Consider the following 22,789-nt stretch of genomic DNA (forward strand, 5'->3'; position numbering starts at 1 on the left):
GCTCAGTGGTCTAGTGATTAAGTGCTCACGCGCGAAACCAGTAGGTCCTGGGTTCAAATCTCACAGGGAGCGAGGTCGTGGATGCGCACTGCTGAGGAGTCCCACAATAAACCGAAACGACCTTCCAGTACTTTCAGGCTTTCCATGATGGTCTAGCTTCAACTGAATCATAATCTTAACCATTGAAATAATAATCAAACAAACAAACATTCATATTGAATGATAAGTAAACAACTATTACTTACGCTTATTTATTGAATACATTATCATTATGAGATTTGAATCGAAACAACACAATTCAAAGAACTCAATGGAACTTTTACAATTCAATATTTCCAATAAAATAGAAATGATTCATTCTATTAAACTGATTATTCAATTCATGAAAATTATTCCATTGAAGTTGATGAATATTACAGACTCATTTATATTGACCAATCATAAATTAGTAAAATTCAACCAATCAGAAATAGGTATGATTTACTTAATGGGCAAAGAATAATTGAAAGTGTAGAAGTTAATTAATATAAAAATTTAATTAATGAATTCTATTGATATGATTCATAGACAGAGGAATAAATTCCAGTTTTTCTGTAAAGATTAGTATAAGGGTTGTGGAGATTATTAAGTTTATGATTAAGATCATAAACTGATTGATATTAGACCACCATTAGGAAATCTGGAAACACTGAAGGGCTTTAAGTCCTGTTGCAAGATTCTTCAACAGTCTACATCTACAATTCTGCGCCAAAGGGATTCGAAACCATGGTCTTCAGTCTTGCACGTGAATGCTTAACCGCTAGAATTTTGAGCCAGCTAACATCCAATGGTGTTCATGTTTAACCTGTTATAACTTGTGGCCTGTGTGCCCTGTTAACGTATAACGTAAAGATACCGCCAATTACAGAGCAGTGAATTATCGATTGGACCAATGATGCATAAGACACATACGAGCAACTAAGAATCCTTATTGGTCCTGCTTCCTGCTTAGCCTGACCAGTCAAGTCCAGAACACCAATCTCAGCCTCTGTGATATGAATCATTCTATTTCAAACATACTCGGTTTATGTACAAACCAAATAGACCACATCGTACCATAAAATAGGAAACAACATTTATACAAGAATTGGCCAGATGTGACTTTGAATGTGGGAGATAGTAATTAATAGACTGGGCATAATTCAAGAATGGTAAATTGTACAATAATAGTTCACAGGTCAAAATTAAGCTCATAATAAAAGGGATATGAATATGTTTAGCTTAGCTACTTAACAATTATACGATACAAATATACGCATAGTATTGATCCATAAGTGGATCCCCAAAGTTAACATTCATTTTGCTTATCGGGATATAACATAACCTCAACCAATGTACGAAATTGCGCGACGATCTTCCATTGTCTGAGGTAGATAAATGTCTCTACCCAACACGGCTTAACTCCGTCAGGACTCCGAGAATTCCCTCACGAAGCTAGTCACTAGTGAGCACATGGTAATTTCAGTATGGGGTTGTGAAGAATACTACGTTTTTGATTGAGATCATGAAGGTTTTTACTACCATAAGACAATTACTGTTCTGAAAAGTGTAACTCAAAGAAGTATTAATCTTTACTTTTTAGGTTAATCAAAATTACTAAGCCCATAAATGTGTGTAAGGAAACTTTTGCGGTTACATGGTAGGGTTTTTTTAAAGAAAATAAACATAAAATTACTTTGACTTTGATTACACACTAATGTTAGCTTTGTAATCATCATAGATGTTAGAACATTTAACAGCTATTTCGTTCTAATTTAAGTCTTCTCATGAATGTAAAGCCAAGATTCTATGTAGAATCGAATATAGAGACTTCAGTTCTCAAGAAGAGAACTATACCTTTGAATACCTTAATTATAATAAGCGTTTAACGCAGCGCAACAATGAGAAAAAAACAAACTATTCATGGTATCATCACTTTTGACGTGATTAAACTTTACAAGTTGTCATCACTAAAATTCCAGGAATTTGTTTCATAGTTAGTCATCGTTGAATAAATATACAACCTAATTTGGAAAACATTGTACTTCAACTTACGACTGAAAATTTTAGTCAATATAAAAGACATTTAGATAGTACATTTGTAATTTGCGAGTAGAATGTCGAAGTGAACGAAATCCTTTAAGAGTTCTATAAATACTTCCAAACTGGGACGGTCAGTACACAAAGTTGGGTTCCACTGAACAGTAAGAGAAGCTTGACTTATTCTCTATCCTCTAGGATTAGAAGAATTTATACCGATATAACAATTGAAATCAAACTTGATTAAATAATACTGATGTTAATCAGTAATATCTATCCACCCAGATCTATCGACATAAACCCTATGACAAATCCCAATTTGATAAAAGGTCTGTAGCATCAAAGAAAATCCTTTCCATAGATAATAAATTTATATGAGGTACAACGGCAAAGATCTTGAGTAATAGGTGCCAGAAATCTTTTAAGGAAACATTGTATTCTGTCAAACTTTGAATTATCTTCCCCAAGTTGTCCTTTGATTTTCGGTTGTATTAAAAATAAGTTTCTACTTTTGGACACATCACTTGCCCTCATAGAGCAGATTATATCGACCATACAAAGTGAACTCTCTCTCTAAATGCATCTCCAAGCATAACACCGCCTGGTTATCAAGAATATTACTGAAGCCATTCAATAGTTCAGTTCCTGAATATCTTGTAAACACTTATCAAATCTCCTGTACTGAATTATCATCATACTGTAACTTGATTGATATAATTCAGTGAACATCAGAAAGGATTTAACGCACATGACATTGGTCACTACTTAGTGTTCAGTCAATTGTAAATTTTCATTAGTCGTTAGACTAATTTATCAATTTATCAATAATAGAGATGACTAGTGACTAGCGATGGAATTTAGAAAGCACGTTTCATTCTATTTGGGACTCATCATTTTGGTGTACTTGTACCACACAGTTGATGTTCACTCCAGGACTCCAAACCAGTACTGTTCGTTTCAAACTCCATCACGTTATTCATTTAATTACTGAGTTCATATAGCCACTAGCTTGTGAAATTTTATGAAGTATAATTTCATTTTTGTATTGGTTGTTTAAATCTTCTCATTGATTTTTGAACTCCAACATATCAGTAAGTTTTAATATTCTCGAAATTGTTAATCCACTTGGTCCATTACGTAACTAGGTTCAATACTTGTGAACATTATCGATTATCTTTTATAACAATACGACGATTTTCTTAATTACTTGCGCCCGATACTCCTCGTGGAGGAGCACAGGCCGCCCACTAACACTCTCCATCCAACTCTGTCCTGGGCAATCCTTTCCAGCTTTTTCCAGTTCTTAGTCATACTTTTAATATCTGATTCTATTTCCCGACGTAATGTCTTCTTTTTCACATTGTTCGGACGTTCCATTTATCTATAAAAATTGTTGCTCTGGTTGTTCGAAGGGGCATCGGCCTCGTGACTTCCGAAGGAACTCGGCTTTGAACATGAGGCGTCATAACTCTTCTGAATGAAGACCTTCTTACTTTCAGGGCAGAGTTTAAATGGTTTGAATTATTTTTTCTGGTTAGCGTTTTTTAGTGGGTTAGGTTTTTTTCGGGATAGGGTCGCTAACCCCATGCCCAATCCTCTTCCATTACCCCAGCTTAGGACCGGCAGTAGCTCTAGAAGAACTACAGGCGGGGTTACAGTAATCTTCTAGTTTATTATATATATTAATGTATTCTATACAGTTGTACAGCTTAAATAAACGATTTCATCGTAATGGAAACTTCCTTTTCTGGATTGTTCTCTTTCTTATTTCTCGCTGAACAGGTATTACTTAATTTGTTAGTTCTTGCTGACTTGGTCTACAGTTTGTATACCAATAATGAAACAACTGTATAAGCGCTTTCTCAATTTTTAAACTTTCTATGGTTAATTTCACTTAATATTCGAATAATACATATTTTACCGCAACCTCAAATTGTATATTCATACAGTTAAGCAATAATTTACTTACTTAGATACGTCTGTTACCCCTCCTCGAGGAGCACAGGCCGCCTACCAACATTCCCCATCCAACTCTTTTTTCCTATCTGATTCCAATTCTTGACACATTGTGTTCCTCGATCTTCCTCTTTTTCTCTCTTTTATCAGGATTCCAAGTTAACGCTTGTTTCGTGATTCAGTACGATGGTTTCTGAAATGTATGTCCTATCCACTTCCAACGTTTTTTCCTAATTTCTTATTCAGCTCGAAGCTGGTTTGTTCTCTCCGACAGTAGACTGTTGCTGATGGTATCCGACCAACGAATATTCAGTATCTTGTGTAGACAATTGTTTCGAAACACTCATATTTTTTTATGATGGTTGTGATAGTTCTCCACGTTTCAGCTCCGTACAGTAGAACTATCTTCACGTTTGTACTGGAGATCCCCACTTTCATATATCTGTATATATCGGTATTGGTAACCGAATATCATGGGACTGCATGTATTAACGTTGCTCTGCTACCTTGTGGATCAGACCTTTGTGTCGAAGACTCCGAATGTGGCGCCCTAAGCAAGCCGCCTGCTTCGGTCTGGGCACCCGAGCAGTATCCCAACTCAGTGGTAGACAGTAGAACTGTCTTGACATTCGTATTGAATATTCCGACTTTGATATTAATTGACAGTTGTTTCGAGCTCCATATGTTCTTCAACTATAGGAATGCGGCCCTCGCTTTTACGTCTGCATCTGATTCTCCTTATTCATCGATGATGCTGATCAGGTACGCAAACGTTTCCACCTCTTCCACACTTTCTAAACCATGTGTGATTGTTTTGGTGTTCTTCGTATTGTATTTAAGGATCTTGCTTCTTCCCTTGCGTATGTTGGGGCTTGCTGATTCAAAGGCTGTTGATTGTTTTTCCTTGCATCTGTGAAGTGAAAATCGTCTAGTTGCATCCAAGCTGTCCATTGTATTTTGTGATTCCCCTCACATGTAGAGGTCTTCATAATCCAGTCAACCACCAGTAGAAAGAGAAAGGGGGAGAGTAAATAGCCTTATCTGACTCCAGTTCTCACTTGGAATGCGCCTGCTAGACTGTTTTTGAGTAACATATATATCAACAGTTGAGATCATGGGTCAATTGAAGCTAGACCACCATGGAAAACCTGGAAGCACTGAACGGCCGTTTCGTCCTATTGTAGGGCTCCTCAGCTTCAATTGACTCATGATCTCAACTGTTGAAATTACTACAATCTCCAAAAAACTCTTTCTGATACTAATTAACATAAGCTCACTAGTGACTGGCTCCAAGAGGTATATCCTGGAGTTCTAGTGAGAAGTAGTGACAAGTGGAATTCAACCGAGTCAGTTGTGAGGTAGTAACTCACTGAAGACAATGGTGGATGTGTCGCTCAATTTCGTGGATTAGCTGAGGTTAGACATTAACACCGTTGGATGCCGGCCGGCTCAGTGGTCTAGTTGGTTAGGCGCCTGGCGCGACACTGATAGGTCCTAGGTTCAAATCCCGTGAGGCGGGATCGTGGATGCGCACTGCTGAGGAGTCCCACAATAGGACGAAACGGCCGTCCAGTGCTTCCAGGTTTTCAATGGTGGTCTAGCTTCAACTGACTCATGATTTCAACCTGTGAAATTTCCTAAAAATCTCCACAAAACTCATTCTGATTCTATATAAGTTCGTTTTTTTCAGAAAACGTTATCTTCAGTGTGTGTGTGTGTGTTTATGTGTTTCTTTTCGGATACTAAATGACAGTAAAATGTTCAATATACTTTTCGTTCACATAAGGGAATAATTAGTTATCTATGTGTATATTATCACGTTGATATACTAACAAATAATTCAATCAAACAACAAAAGTGTTATGAATGAGCTTCAAGTGACGCTAGATTAACCTTGAGAGTGTCCACTTAACAACTACAACCAAATGAGGGTTATAAACAATTGATGATTAAAGTTAGAAATTAGATTCAGGGTTTCAATCATAAATTGAAATCAGCTATAATGCCAAAACTTTATTTAGTCAAATGAATGAATGAATTTCGCGCCAGTATCCATAACCTATTATCTTATATCTGATTGATTTGTCCATAAATTATAGTCTCACCGAAGGAGACATTTAAAAAAGGATTAAATGAGAAACATTGACTAAATTACATAACATAATTGATTGATTAATGTGTATACATTTCCATTTTGTAGAAAATTACTCGATGATAATATATCTAACTGTGATATTGGTCTGAGTTTTAATGGAGAATATAATTCCCTATGAAATTACATTAAAATGAATCATGTTAACAAATGTCAGATAGAATGAAACTTGATTATAACATATCGCCTACATTAAGGACAATATGACACAGAATTACTGAGTAGTAGTAGTAGTAGTAGTAGTAGTAGTAGTAGTAGTAGTAGTAGTAGTAGTAGTAGTAGTAGTAGTAGTAGTAGTAGTAGTAGTAGTAGTAGTAGTAGTAGTAGTGGCAGAAGTAGTAGCAGTAGTAGTAGTAGTAGTGTTGGTAGTAGTAGTAGTACCTCAACATTTATGTCAAGTGAATTGTGATTATGATTGAATATGTAATGTTTAATATCGATTAAGAAATTATTCATTCCTAAACTATAATTCAACAAATAAGATATTGATATATATATATAAAATGTTTGCATTGATCCAAGTAAACTAGGTTGGGGTCCTGGAGTGAACATCGACTCTGGGACTCAGGTGTGTTCAGCTAATGTGTCCTGGATTCCATTGTTAACCACTACCAATCTTTGTTTATAATGCTTGTAATTTAAGGCAATATTGAGGAAATCCGCATAGGATGCACATAGGCCAATAAGAGACTGATCAATTACAGTTCTAAACATCAATGGGGAGATTCAGCTAAACTTCACCCCATCACACAAGAAAGTAGTCATCTAGACTCAATAGCTAAGTAGATAACGTGATGATATTTGAAGTGAACAATACTGGGTTCGAATCCCAGAGTGAACATTAACTCTAGGATTTAGGTACATTTAGCTGATAAGTCTCAAATAGGACGAAACACGCTTCCTACATTCCATTGTTAACCATCATCAATCTTTGTTTATAAACCATTTTTATTCTTCATTTTATTCTATTTATCTATGAGATAATGATCAATAAAAAAGTATTAGTGTTAATTGTTTTAAGGGTGTAACTAATTCGAAGAAGAATTTCATTGATTTTCTTTGTTCCAATATCATACTAGAATCATTTTCCCTAATTTTATCTTATAAAAGAAGTTGCATATGACTCCCAATTAGATTTTACCATTCTATTTCTTAGAAATTAAATCATCAAAGTTCTGATTTGAATAAGTCAAACAACTGAGGAAACTTAGAAGAACTACGAAAGTCATCATCTGGAACATACAAGTGTTTATGATAACAGTTTTCTATGCTAAATACTTCAGATCCGTTGGCCGGACATTATCAACAACAACAATCTACTATGAGAGAGAACAAACCAGATCATAGACGAGGATGAAGCGCTGTAAGTGGATATCACACACATTGAAGAAAGCACCCAATTGCATCACAACGCAAGCTCTCATTTGGAATCCTGAAGACTAAAGGAAAAGAGGAAGACCAAAGAACATATTACGTCGGAAAATAGAGACAGATATGCGAAGAATGAACAAAAGTTGTATAGAACTAGAAAGGAATGCCCATGACAGAGTAGGTTGGAGAATGCTGATTGGCGGCCTATGCTCTATTGGGGATAACAGACGTAAGTAAGTAAGTCATATATAAGAATAATTGCAACATTTCATTTACTATTCTTTCTGAGACATGTTTTGAGCCTGCTTCATTCTGTTTTAGGAATCAAAAGCCTCCTGTTAAATGTACAAATTATTGTTCAATTCTTTTTTATAACAAAATGAATGTTATTTAAACGTGACCCTTGAATTTGATTATTTTTTTCCCTACATTAACGTTCTATTTTGGATAATAGTTACATTTTCCTATTCTTAGTACATTTATAGTCTTGTCAGTCATATATATTCATTCATGGATCTTCTTATGAGTTAGAACATATCCGACTAAATCGGATACTCTCTTCACTTAGTTATTATTTAAACACATAGATATTGGTACAAGGAGGCACCAAATACATATGCGCCACATAAATCATTCGATTTGTGTGAGGGCTGGGATACTACCCGGGTGCCCAGACCGAAGCAGGTGGTTTTCTTAGGGGGCCACGCCCCGATCCTTTGACCTAAAGGTCTGATCCACAAGGTAGTGGAGCAACACTAGGAGATGCATCCCCATGGTAGCCGGTGACCGATGATTGGTTCATACGCCATTTGCTCCCTCAGGATACTGGAATCCATGTGCACCATTCGTTTGGAATCCGGTTAAAGCGCCGGACATTCGATTTTCGTCCTCTCATTTTCGTAAACAACACCCGTGATGCGAGAAGGCAGTGAGTGGGACTTCCCTGGCAGGGGCTGTATACGCGAGGCCGTCTGAGAGCATTTCGAGAGGGAGGGCGGGTCCACCCCACTCTCGGTCATACCATGGCATTTGGGGGCTTAGCAACCAATTATTATTGTTGATCAATGGTAGAATAGTTCTTTCTCTCTATAACTTGAAAGTTGTTCAATCGAAATCACTTATTACAAGTCTCAAACATTGTACTTCATGACTATTATGTCAAGATCATCAACAAGATCAACACAACTTTGTTTCTCTTTGTGAATATCAAGCACTGATCGGTAGATAGACAAATACACGGATGTAACACATATGCTATTCTAAAATATGACAAATATCTTTAACTATATATCATACAGTAAAGAAAGTAGGATTGTAAACAGTTTGCAAATGAAGTAAAACCCACCCACATACACACACACACACATAGATATACCCATACTGATGAAAATCGTCCTATTTGTAACCTATTCAATGATACATTCTGATGTATGTAGGTAAAATTGTAGACTTTTTTCGACAAATGACACATTCTCAAATAGTATATAAAACAAGAATTAATTTTGTCTTTTGAGTACTTTACTTAAGTAACAACTATAAATCTGTAAATAACTGTGTTAGGACCCGAGAAACATAATGAATGGTAATTTTTGGGATCCATTTATGGATCAATACTATGAGTACATTTTTACCGTGTAACTGTTATGTAACTAAACTATTCATATCTATATTCCTCTTATTATTATGAGCTTTATTTTGACCGATGAATTATTATTATACGATTTACCATTCTTGAATTATTCCCTGTTTATCGATTACTATCTCCCACATTCACAGCCACATTTGGCTAAATCTTGTATAAATGTTGTTTCCTATTTTATGATAAGATGTGGTCTTTCTGGTTGGTATATAATTTCAGTATGTTTGAAATATAATGATTCATATTGCAGAGTCTGAGACAGGTGTTCTGGACTTAACTGGCTAGGCTAGGCGGAAAGCAAGACCAATCACGACTCTAGACTGGTCGTACGTGTTTTACACATCTTTTGTCCGATCGATAAATCACTCCTCTCTAATCAGCGGTCACAAGTTATAATAAATTGTACCTGATTTGATTAGTGACACTTTTCGGTAATAAAAAGAAAATAAGCAATCACGTAGTGTTTAACAATAATAGCTTTATGAAATCAAACTTAGCTTCATTTACTTTAATTTATTTTCTTTTTTTTTTATTGAGATCATGAATCGATCGATGTTAGACCATCACAGGAAACCGGAAAGTACTGGATGGTCGTTTCGTCTTGGTATAGGACTCCTCAGAAGTGCTCATTCACGATCCTACATACGGGGTTCGACCCCAGGACCTTTGGTTTCGTATGCAAACACTTAACCTCTAAATTGCTGAGTCGGAATCTAACGATATTAATGTCTAACTTCAATCAATCCATGAAATTGTGCGTTTGAGGTAGATACCTATCTCTCTCTGACATGGATTAACTTCATTGGTCACGGATTCTCACTAGAATTCCAAGAACTCCTTTATGAAGTTAATCACTAGTGAGCACATGGTAATGCCTTCACACACTAATATATATTTCAACCACTTGTACAAAATATTCATGTCTTAAAGTATTTCTTCCCTTAAAAATGCCGTATATATGTATATAGCTTTATATCATAGTATCAACTACATGCTTCTGTGATCATATAGACAGTATAGCACAGTATAACGATTACAATGATTCTAACTGATATTAGTAAAACATCTTAATCATAAGTAAAATATATGAAATGAGTAACAGTCTATATTTGGGTTTTTCTCATCAAAAATATCTAAATTATCACCAATTTATAATATATTTGCTGTCCTCTCAGCTTTCTGATCATATACAATGTATGAATTAGACGTTAACACCGTTAGATTCTAGCTCAGTAGTCTAAAGGTTGAAAGCTTGCTCGCGTGATCAATAGGTTCTGGGTTCGAACCCCCTCGAGTGGGATCATGGATGCGCATTGATAAGGAGTCCCATACTAGGACGAAACGGCCATTCAGTGTTACTAGGTTTTTCATGGTGGTCTAACTTTAAATGATTCATGAATTCAACTATCAAATAAAATGAGGACTAACCTCCTTAAGATTATTAATTTATCATTTCTATTGATTGATTTATGAAACTCGACTTAGTTTTCATTTATTCTTTTAATATTTCATCCAATTGTAGTATTGGATACAATCGATGTTTTATAACAAAACCTCTGAATGTGAAACTAAGTAAAGAATTCAAAATCATTCCTAACTATATAGAAACTGTCAATGTTATTCACCTATTAATTTAATCTTTTAAAAGTTATCAGTTAATCACTATAGTACTTAACTTCATGGTTAAGTTATAATAGTAAAGATCTGGTTATACAATATATTGACTGAAAATGAAAAGTAATCCATAGGCATGAATTCAATTATAAGACGTCAACATTTTGGATAGGGAAGAATTCAGGAATCCTAGAGAATTTCTAGAAATATGTTAGTCATTTTAATTATCAATAAACAAAACATATCTATATTGACCCATTCTATGAACCTGAAGATGTCACAGATATTCAGAGTTTAACAACACCTTTACACGTAACACCTTTTATAATTGAAGTATGTCAATGCAATTAAAACAGAAGTCAGTCATGGATACGTACTGATGAGGAATCCCATACTAGGACGAAACGGCCGTCTTGTCTTTAATCTTATCTTTATCAAATGACACCGTTCTATTTTTTTGGGATTTATTTGGTTAAAACTTCAAAATCCGTTTGATAAACACATTATCAATACTTTATAAACAAAGATGGATGATGGCTAACAGTGAAATCCAGAATATGCGTTTCGTCCTATTTGGGATTTGTCAGTTGGATGTACCTACACCAGAGAATTAATGTTCACTCGAGCACTCGAATTCAGTACCGTTCGCTTCAAATACCATCGCTTTATCCACAAATGTCTTGAATTCTACTACTACTAGCCACTATTCATCTTTGCTTATAATACTTGTGACTTAAGGCAACATCAAGACAATCCTCACAGTATACATATATGTCAAACAGGGACTGATCAATTGCAATCCTAAACAATAATAAGAAGGTACAAGTAAACAAATTTCTATTCTATTTGAGACCTAAACAGTGATTACTTACTGTTCTACTTAACAATAATGATAGAAAAGATTAGCATGTTGATCATTCTAGGTGACTACACTTGTTTCTGGTAATTATTCTATTTTGTTCACAATTAAGGATTAATGAGAAAACTAAGTAGATATCTTAAGATATTTTATCTATATTAATTTTGTAATGACTGCGTTACACTGAACGTATGTGTTATGCCCCAATAAGAATAATGAGTGGTCATTTTTGGGATCGTTCGTTCTGGCTGTTTTGCAGAATATACTTCCAATTACAAGCTTGGTCTTCTCCCTCTAGTTAGCGGGGCTGAGATGCATCAATAGCTAGCTTGCTGGTCTTTGGTCACCGAGTCTTGTTTCTCGTTCGCAGATTAAGTGAACTCATGGTAGCTTCAAACCTAGCAGTATGTTCAATCAGACAGTTTTTTTACTGTGACTAAGTTTTTATATTTTAAAGATAAATACTGTTATATCCTAGTGAAGATCAAATGATGGGTAACTTCTGGGATCTGTTAATGGAGTAATACTATATATATATATATATATATATATATATATATATATTCCTATTGTATAACTGTTCACTAGCTGGATTATGTGTGTTTATATTCCTCTTATTATAAGCTTCATTTTGACCTAAAGACTATTATGATACGATTTACTATGCTCAGTTTAGTGATTACAGTCTTCTTCAATCACAGCCACTTTCGGCTAAATCTTGTACAAATGTTATTCTCTATTTTATGGTATGATGCGATCTATTTGGCTGGTATATAAACTAGGTACGTTTGAAATAAATGATTTGCATAGTGATAGTTGTTATTGGTGTTCTTTGGACTCAACTGGCTGAGTTAGGAGGAAAAAAACAAATAAGAACGTTAGGCTGCTCATACCACTCGAACACGATTGGTCTGGCACATTACTAAGATTGAATAAGTTGTATTTCGATTGGCGAATAAATCACATGATTATTACCCGAACTTATAAAACATAACAAATAGCCCTAAAAATATCGACAATTTGTTTGTTATACTAATGAAACAAACGTATATTTTGAGTATCAAAGCCTTTGAATGCATTCTAATACTTGATGTTCGGAGGAAGAAATCAGAAAGAAGCTTTGGAAGTGGACAGGACAAACATTGAAGAAAGCACCCAATTGCATCACAACGCAAGCTCTCATTTGGAATCTCTTAGGCCAAAGGAAAAGAGGAAGACTAAAGAACACATTACACCGAGAAATGGAGACAGATATGCGAAGAATGAACAAAAATTGTATAGAACTAGAAAGGAATGCCCATGACAGAGTTGGTTGGAGAATGCTGATTGGCGGCCTATGCTCTATTGGGGATAACAGACGTAAGCAAGTAAGTAACTTGATGCTACTACAATAAATGTTTTACAATTAGATTGATGGTTTAAATCAGTTTTTCTGGTCAGCGTTTGAAAATGCTGGTCGGTGTGCTTATGCTCCATTTGGGATTAACAAAGATAAGTAAATAAGTAATTAGATTAACCATTCTACATTATAGGTTAATCATCAATGAATTGTACAATGTAAAGTAAGAATTGCTAAACACTATGTTTGAACAATGGAGAAGATTTTTAGCTCAGGTGGATTATACTATTGAGTAAGTTGATTGCGTAACTATATCGTCATCCAGTTCATAGGTTTAATGTATCAAATTGACTGAGCTTACATTTAACCTCTTTTAAAGCAATAATATATTGTATTATTCTTCAACGGTATAAGTCTAATCTTCAGAAGTATTGTTCGAAGAGAAAATGTCATCTATCTTTTAAGTTTCTGTACAAATGAGATCATGTAAAATGGATAGAAATTCCCTACATATAATATTCTTACTACCAGTAGTAATAACTGCATGCTCATTGATAACTAGGTTGGAGGGCGAGTCTATAATTTATGGACGAACCAATCAGGTATAAGATAATAGGTCTTCGATTTTGGCTCAAAATCCACCCATCCATTTGGCTAAATAGAGTTTGGGCATTATAGCTAATTTCAGTTCGTGTTGCAAACCTTAAATCTAATTTCTAATCTTAACCATCAACTGTAAATCCTAATTCTAATTCCTCATACCGGTTTATAACCCTCATTTAGCTCTAGTTATTAGGTGAACACTCTCATGGTCAGTTTAGCGTCGATCAAAGGTCATCCATAAATTATAGTCTCACCGCGTCGAGATAAAGTTTTTGAACGAATAACCAGTTGAATCCGCTAAAATCATAGGGTAGTAGGCAACAACTGATAATTCTAAATGACAATTTTTTTGTTTTTATATTGTATTGAACACGATCACAAATGGAAACAATCAAATATAGTTGAATACAAAATTACAGAATATCTTAGTAAAATCTGAGAATAATATAGTAGATACTTCATTTGTAAAATGTCAATCACTTGTTTCAGACTTGACTGTTCCTTCATTTCTAAACCAATCACTCTCTATTCTCATTCTCTTTTATTTAATCTACTTAACGTTCAGCTGCCAGACATTTCTATTGATAATACATACTACTTATATTTGTCGACATCAGTAGCACACACCACAGTATCAAAAGTTAAGTAGATAGACCATAGAACTGAGAATTAAGTTTCATGGTATGATGCTTAGTGGCAGATCTGAAAATAACTGACTTTAACTAATGTGAATCCCAAAATTATTATTCAAATCTCGTGAGGTGCGGGATCGTGAATGCGTACTGCTGACGAGTCGTATACTAGGATGAAAGGGCCGTTCAGTGCTTTCAAGTTTTCCATAGTGGTCTAACTTCAATTGACTCATAATTTCAAGCATAAAATTAACAATCTCCACAATATTTAAACTGAGAATAATCTTGTTATCAGTATGGGGGTTGTGGAGATTGTTAAGTTTTTGGTTGAGATCATGAATCTCCACAACCCCCATACTGATAATTAACATGTGCTCACTAGTGACTAGCTTCGTGAGGAAATTCTCGGAGTTCTAGTGAGAAGTCGTGACCAGTGGAGCTAATCCGTGTCGGGTAGAGACAGGTATCTATCTCAGTACAATGGAAGTTGGTCGCGCAATTTCGCGGATTGGTTGATGTTAGACACTAACACCATTGGATGCCGGCTCAGTGGTCTAATGGTTAAGTGCTCAGGCGCGAAGCCAGTAGGTTCTGGGTTCGAATCCCGCGGGGTGTGGGATCGTGGATGCACACTGCTGAGGAGTCCCATACTAGGACGAAACGGCCGTCCAGTGCCTCCAGGTTTCCAACGGTGGTCTAACATCAACTGATTCATGATCTCAACCAAAATTATCTTGTTGTTGGACAAAACAACATATGTATTCAATAGTTCTTTGATGAATCTAATTATCTTCTTTTTTATACATTTTACATTAAAATGAACTCTTTTGTACAATTCACTTTAGCTTGAATAAAAACGTGTAACTAACATCTATATGCATCATGTTCATTAACCTAATTCTAAGTAATAATATCTTAATATAAATTATACTTTCATTAAATTTTACTCCTTATGTGATTGATTACAGTATTAATGGTACTATATGTAGATAGATAGATAGATTCAATTACATAATCCATTAGAATAGAGGTCAAATAGAAAAAGAAAAAAAACAAGAAAAAGAGAGAAAAGAAAAGAAAGATGAATCTATTCAATAAAGATTATTTATAAACTTCACTTTTATTATCCAAAAATCAATAAAATAATTCATGTACACTTTGGTATATATATATATATATATTGGATTTTGTTTAACAATAGGCCATGGGACAATTGGGCTCATCAGTCAGTCAGTGATTATCAACGTAGAACCTCGTACGTACGTACATCATTTCAGTTGACATACCACATTAGCACAGAGATGCAGTTGTCGATTCGAATCCCATAGTGGTAGAGGTGATAAAAGTATAAACTGTGGTAGGAAACATTAGGGTTTGAAGGTGTTATTCAAGGAGTATAATACAGTGAAATAAATTTGGAAGAAGAAAAAAAGAAGGGACATGAAGAATTCAGAAGATTAGAGTTGAGGAGAACACAAAGAGTGGATGCATCTGAGCCATTGCAAACGATGTTGAGCCATGTCATTCAAGGTCTCTAACCATCGGTTGCTATCATCTCGTGGTCCCCAACCAGGTAGTCTACACCTACCAACATGGCTCAGTCCACTTGTCAATGAATTCATGGATTTGTGCCATGTTTTGGTCTGGCCGCCTCTAGCTTTCTTCCAACCTACTGCTACACCATAAAATATTACTCTTCGGGGCAGTCGGTGATTGGTTGGGCATAGTTAACAGATGTCCCAGCCATCTCAACTGATTAAGTTTCACTACTTCTTATCTAGTACCCATTTCCTAACAACTGCATTACTTACTCGGTAGTGCCAGGATATATGAGAAATGCAAATTTAATTTGTATAATCTCGTTGACGTCTTTTTAGCAAGATCTTTTTCTACGGGATAGAATTGCCGATTCTCTACCCAACTCTCCTTTTTTGCTTCGGCTTCGGGACAGATAGTAACTGTAGAAGAGCTACAGGAAGAAGATAATTTTGTATTTTGTTTTTTTTTAATTTAGGATTTTATTTGATTCATCTTTATTAGGAATACTTGATTCTTGACATAGTCAGCTGACAAAATTAGGATAGAACAAAGCAAATACCCTAAATCCCATTGCTAAGTACAATCCAAAGATATGCCACAAATTACTTTTCAGTATAGATTGGTTACAGCTGTAAAATTAATCGGAAATTATTAGAAAGCAATGAGCAACCATTTTATCTTAGACGGAGACTTTTCAATACCATGTACTCACATGAATACACAGAATTAAATCCAAGACCTTAAGACTGTGGTGACCTACTTCTATCAAGAGAACGCGATTGGTGTAATGGAAACAATTATTATTATAACCAATTGTACCAGGGATTGTTTTACTGTGCTTGTTTGTTTAACTGTACCAAAACACATACATTCTTCCGTTGATTGTGACCTAGCACGAGTTCGGTTACGCTCAGGAATCACACTTGTAAACTGGCACGATCTCTGTATTCTTTCGATACCACGAGATTTTTCCAACAAATACATCTCGACTGCAGCCATCAACTACCTTCTGATATTGGGCTTACGGGGAATTTTATCGGTTAACTGGCACATAGTCTTCCTGTAGTGGTGATCATTGTTAACCGCAACTCGACGCCACACTACAATAGATCACTTGATAGTAACTCAGTATTCTGAATAGTATTTTGCTCCTATCGAACAAATCATATATCTTAAATCCTACTTAGATCATTGTCATATCCAATAAAATTCAAGATTTTACGTGTTTGTACCGATTTCTGTCAATTTGTAAAATCCACTTAGAGATTAACTATGGTATTGAATTTCCAATCATTTTATTTCAGGTTCACAAAATTATAGTAATAGTAACTATGTAAATGAATAGTTTAACCAAATATTGTAATTATGGTCAATTTTATTGAGAAAAATTAGTAATTCACACTTTATATCATAATCATTGGTTCATTACATCAAATATAATGTATACGCTGTTAATTCACTTAAACTAGTGGTCACATTGTAACTTGACCGACAGAATTTGATGATCACTTAAAAGATTAAGTAACTATGACATTATTATCAGTATAGAGTTGTGGAGGTTTTTAAGTTTTTAATTGAAATCATGAATCGATCGATGTTAGACCACATGTGAAAAACTGGAAGCACTGGATGGCCGTTTCATCTTAGTATGGGACTCCTTAGAAGTGCGCATCCATAATTCTGCTCGCAGGATTTGAACTCAAGACCTTTGATCTCACATGCGAACGCCTAACCGTTAAACTACTGAACCGGAATCTAACGGTATTAATGTCTAACTTCAATCACTCTACCAAATTGCACGACCATTCTCCATTGTCTGAGGTAGATACCTGTCTCTATTTGACATGGATTAGCTCTATTGGTCACGGCTTCTCACTAGAAATCATCATGGATCCAATGATCTAAAGGTTAAGTGTTTGCGCGTGAGATCAAAGGTCTTGAATTCAAATCCTGCTAGCGGGATCTTGAATGAGCACTTCCGAAAATTCTCATACTCAGACGAAACGGCTGTTTAGTTCTTCCAGGTTTTCAACGGTTATCTAAGATGAATCGATTCATGATCTCAATCAAAAAATATGACATCAACCATTATTTAGTATATAATCTATTGATATTTATTTATATTACTATAAATAGAACAATTCAGATCGCTAGAAACATACATTTTTCAATTTAGTCAGTAATATATAACTGTAACTTAAATTTTTTCGAGAACTGTATCTGTTTTTTTTGACATACCCATCTTGAATTGCATTTAACTATAAGAGATAATTGGTTACATTTTCATGTATTATTACATTGACTGGGTTATTTAAGTGATATTTCATCGACTCTAAAGAAATAAGTAAGTTCTGAATATTACGAGTGACAGTAATAAAAACGTAAAGTTTCAATTATTTAACTGTTTAAAAAAAATCCTCGAGAATAAGTAAATCTCTTTAAGAATAGTTAATCACTTAACCTCTCTACATGTCTAGTAACTAAGTAATTTTCAATGTTTATTAACCAAAGGGCAGTCAGCGTCTTTAAAGAAAACAAATCATCCATAAAAACAGATCTGTTACAGTTGGAAAGATTTGTAAACTGCCTAGCACTTCACCAAAACATCGCACTACCTCATAAATTATCATTAAGTAAACTGAAAGTAGGATTTGTCTTACAGATTTCTTCCATGTTAACTTTCATGATCTAAAATTCTTCGAATCTGATACTGGTATACACGATTCTTATTCGTGCGCCCAAACCACCTATTCTGGTGACGGCACCATGAGTGAGTAGGAAGCTTACTTGGCAGACCAAGAATACATCTACAACACATTCGCAAATCCTGAAACACGTTTCTTAATAAATGAGGCCATATCTCCAACTAGAGTAACGTCTTTTTCTGTATAAAGTCAAATCTTGAGCAAAAGCGAACATTAATCAGGACCTCTTACTTATCATTTGGTGCATGTCTAATTGACAGACACAGAATGAACTTAAGAAGAAGACGTACAATCAATTACAGAGACCCAGACACCAGTTTAAGCTGTGGCGGATGTGGTGTCTGAATGAACTAATGATACCATTGTACTTGTTGAATGTTCGATTTCGAATTCTAAATACAATACATTCGTTTGTGCTTATCTAGTACTTCTTGATACGATTACGTTATTTCTGGGATTCTTAGTTCGTACTATAATTCAAATAATTCGAAACATTATATTGGCGTTAGGAGCAGGATCCTGTGATGGAACGGTTGGATATACATTCATATTTTGATGCTTTTGAGGATTACTTTGAAAGGTTCGAAATCTGGGCTATGACCAAGGAAGATGATAAGGATGTTAATACTGTAGCACATTTTCTCACATTGATCGGAAAAGAAGCATACAGCTTATTAAAAACTCTGGCTTTACCAGAAAAGCCCATTTCGCTTTTTATACAACTCTTAAGGATCCACTGCTAGGCTATGTTAAGTATACAAATTTCGGATGCAGTAAAAGAGGAAGATCTCGTAAAATGATTCATGAGGATATAAAAAATTCCACCACATTACTACGTCATCCCAACCCAGTGCATACTCAAGGCTATGCAGATAATTCATTTAGTTTGGATGCAGTTCATGAGGATGGACACAAGTTTGATCAATGTTTGTCCTGTGGCAAGTTCCACTTTTTTAATTCATGTAAATTTCGTAATTCTGAGTGTTTTAACTGTAGTGATATTGAACAGATTCAGTCAGTTTGTAATACTACTGTTCATCTTGTTGCAACGAATATTAAGTCTTGTAATTCTGATCTTATTAAGTCCAGTGTTCCTAATGATTATTTATCCTTATCAACGATTTTAAAAGACAATGTACAGTCATATAGCAGTTCGGAGTTAAATAAAACTCAGAATTCTTGCGAGACAACGGTTTCTAATCAATAAATTTGTCAGAATTCTCATGTTATTGTACCAGATATGGTTTTTCCTAATGATTCACTAATTTCTGACGAAATTCCTTGCAAATCTGAGAAAAATATGTTCAATGAAACTAGTCATGATCGAAAACCTGATGTCGTTTTGATAGATGCCGATTTTTCTAATGGTCCGTCATTCTGCAATGACATTCTTAATGAATTCGAGGAAACTATTTCAGAAGAATCAAATCTTGATGTCATATCAAATATTATTTTTCCTCATAATGCATTTGTTTCTTGTGGGAAACTTGTTCAATGCAAAGCACAAGTACTAAATGACCTCGATTTTGATTACAATTCGGATGATTTCATATTGTGGAGATATGACTGACAAGCTTATTTTGTAAATAGTTTTTAATATTATTTGTATTTATTTTGTCGATCTCTCACTGTATGTACATTTATCATTAAATGACTGTACGAGTTGTTTTAGTGAATGACCTTGAGCACACTTCCGTTGTGTAACTGCATAGCGTAACATACTGTGGCTTGAGCACAAATACATTGCTATACACAAATACCTTGTTCTATTTTGGTTTGTGATTGAACTAACTAGAACCTAAGTCAAATATTACCTACATTTATAGACTGTGAGTGGGAATATACCATACCTTGCATTGGATTACACTACTGGAGAGTTCGTCAACCAGATTGGAATTACCAAGCATTTATAATTGTGGTTTCTTAGTGCCAGACTAAAGCTGAACACGCATCAATTTGGTGAACTTAAGTAAAGTTCCAACTTTCTATTGTATTTGTAATAATTAACTCATATATATATATATATATATATATATATATATATATATATATATATATATATATATATATATATAATTATTATTATTACTTGGCACGCCACTCCATTATTTTTTCCCACCATGAACTCTCCCACTGAACTCATTGATATTAATAGTCCACCTACCGATCCCCAAAACTCTTCACAACCTAAAGAAAACGCTTTAAGCTCCATCAACGCCATCTCAGAGCTAATACTACCAATGTATGGTGTTAATAATCCTAGAATCTGGTTTGCCCAGGTAGAAGCATTATTTTTGGCACAAGGCATACGCTCTCAGGCGACCAAATACGCACACGTTGTCGGAGCACTACTAACAGCGGTGGCTACAGAGGTCGGCGATCTAATTGATAATGTACCTGAGACGGACCCCTACGACAAAATTAAAGCCGCGGTTATCCACCGTACGTCGCAGTCCGATGAAAAACGCTTACAACAAGTGCTTACAGCATGTCAGTTAGGGGACAAAAGACCCTCGCAGTTACTTAGAATTATGAAACAGTTAGCTGGGTCATACAAGGTAGATGAAGCATTAGTTTGTAGTGACTCACATTTATCACGAGAACACGACTGGTTTAATAGAAACAATTATTATTATAACCAACTGTACCAGTGTTTGTTTTAACGTGCTTTTGTTTGACTGTGCTAATGACAGCTATTTTGTGCTTCCATTCTTTTACTTACACTTTGATTGTAACTTCGCGCGAATTTGGTTACCTTCTGTAACCAAGGTTGTATCCTGGCACGATCTCGGTATCCTTTCGATGCCACGAGATCGCCAGCTAATAAACCTTGACTCGGTCCATTACCTGTCTTCTGATATTTGGCTTCTCGGGGATTTTATGGATTTATTTGGTTACGTCCAACCTTCGCCTTCTGATTTATTTGGCACGTGTTTCTTGGTAGCGGTGTTCATAGTTAATCTCAACTCGACGCCACGCTACAATTGGTGATCCCAAAGTTTGGAACACGCCTCAACATCTGGTCAAATCTTCCAAAGAAGCCAATTCCGTGAGTCTATGATTTATCTATCCACGTCTGTCGTATATTCATATTATCTTTTAATATTTAATATACACGACATGACGGATAACGATAAGAATAGTATTATTATAATAGACTCACATGTACGTGTACCGAATCCTTGTTACTTTTTATTCGTGTGACGATGAATTCCACGCTTTATTCGAGAAATTTTCCCCTATTAACTATTCTCCTCGCTGACCCGGCTGCTTGGTACGGAATGCATACGCATGAGCATATCCATCTACCACACAGCACCAAATGGTTAAGTAAACGGTTTCACTGCCAACTTAAAAGTGCTATACGAGCACACGAAAACGGCAACTGGCACGAAACCTTACCGCTCGTTCTTTTAGGGATCAGAACGAGCTTAAAGGCAGATATCCAATGTTCCACCCTTGAACTTGTATACGGCACGACATTGCGTCTGCCCGGAGAATTCTTCACGCCACGGAGCAGACCTAATTTCGGTAAATTAGACTACGTCCATCGACTGTCTGCATTTATGCGAACGCTGTCTCCGGTGTCAACTCGAATACAACATCGACAGGTCGCTCTCCCTCGAGAGTTATCTACCTGTTCACATGTTTTCATACGAGAAGATTCGGTACGCAAAACTTGGCAACAACCTTACGAAGGCCCTTTTCGCGTGATCGCTCGTCACGAAAAGACCTTCAAGGTTGATCGACACGGCCGCGTCGAGATCGTCAGCATTGATCGTCTCAAACCAACACACGTCGATGACAGTGCCCTATCTGATACCCTGAGATTCAATGCTAGACCTATCAAACCTGCTAGCGGGATCCTTAAATCTTCTTCAGGTCCCACGCTAGATACATCTGTGACCTCATTCTCACGTCCCGGTCAACAGCACGCGTCATCTGCATCGTCTACGGACGAGACGATAGTCTCACGTCCAGATCAGCAGACCACGCCGCCTCTGACCTCGGATGAGATTGCAGGCTCATGAAATACGAACAAGACTACCGCGCCGAGTATGGTTGCCCGTACGCTTCCGCGACTAGCCGCACATTTAACAATCGATACGGTGTAGGACTATTCCTATGCTACACGCATGCTACACTCTTCTCTTTTTTGCTTTTTTTGTTTCCTGAGCCCACGCCTTCGATCATCTCCGATCGGGTCCGTCGACTTCAGTCAACTTTGGCGAAAGCTGGCCTGATCACCCACGCTCTTGTCAACGTACGCAGTCGATATATTGGTTTCGAATGCTTGGCATACGCTTGGTCTCGAACTTGGT

The 22,789-nt window shown here is 35.8% G+C and overlaps 1 protein-coding gene across 1 annotated transcript in view; it reads right to left on the reverse strand.

Moving 5' to 3' along the window:
* PCDHGB7_1 (putative calcium-dependent cell-adhesion protein) overlaps positions 1–357 on the reverse strand; it is a 79,600-nt gene extending 79,243 nt beyond the window's left edge. Inside the window, exon 1 of the mRNA XM_051212814.1 lies at positions 246–357. The gene's annotated coding sequence lies outside the window, so the exon portion shown is untranslated. The remainder of the gene's footprint in view (positions 1–245) is intronic.
* Between the last annotated feature and the right edge of the window lie 22,432 nt (positions 358–22,789).

Source organism: Schistosoma haematobium, chromosome 3 (assembly GCF_000699445.3).
Source record: "Schistosoma haematobium chromosome 3, whole genome shotgun sequence".
In the NCBI taxonomy this organism is placed as follows: Eukaryota; Metazoa; Platyhelminthes; class Trematoda; order Strigeidida; family Schistosomatidae; genus Schistosoma; species Schistosoma haematobium.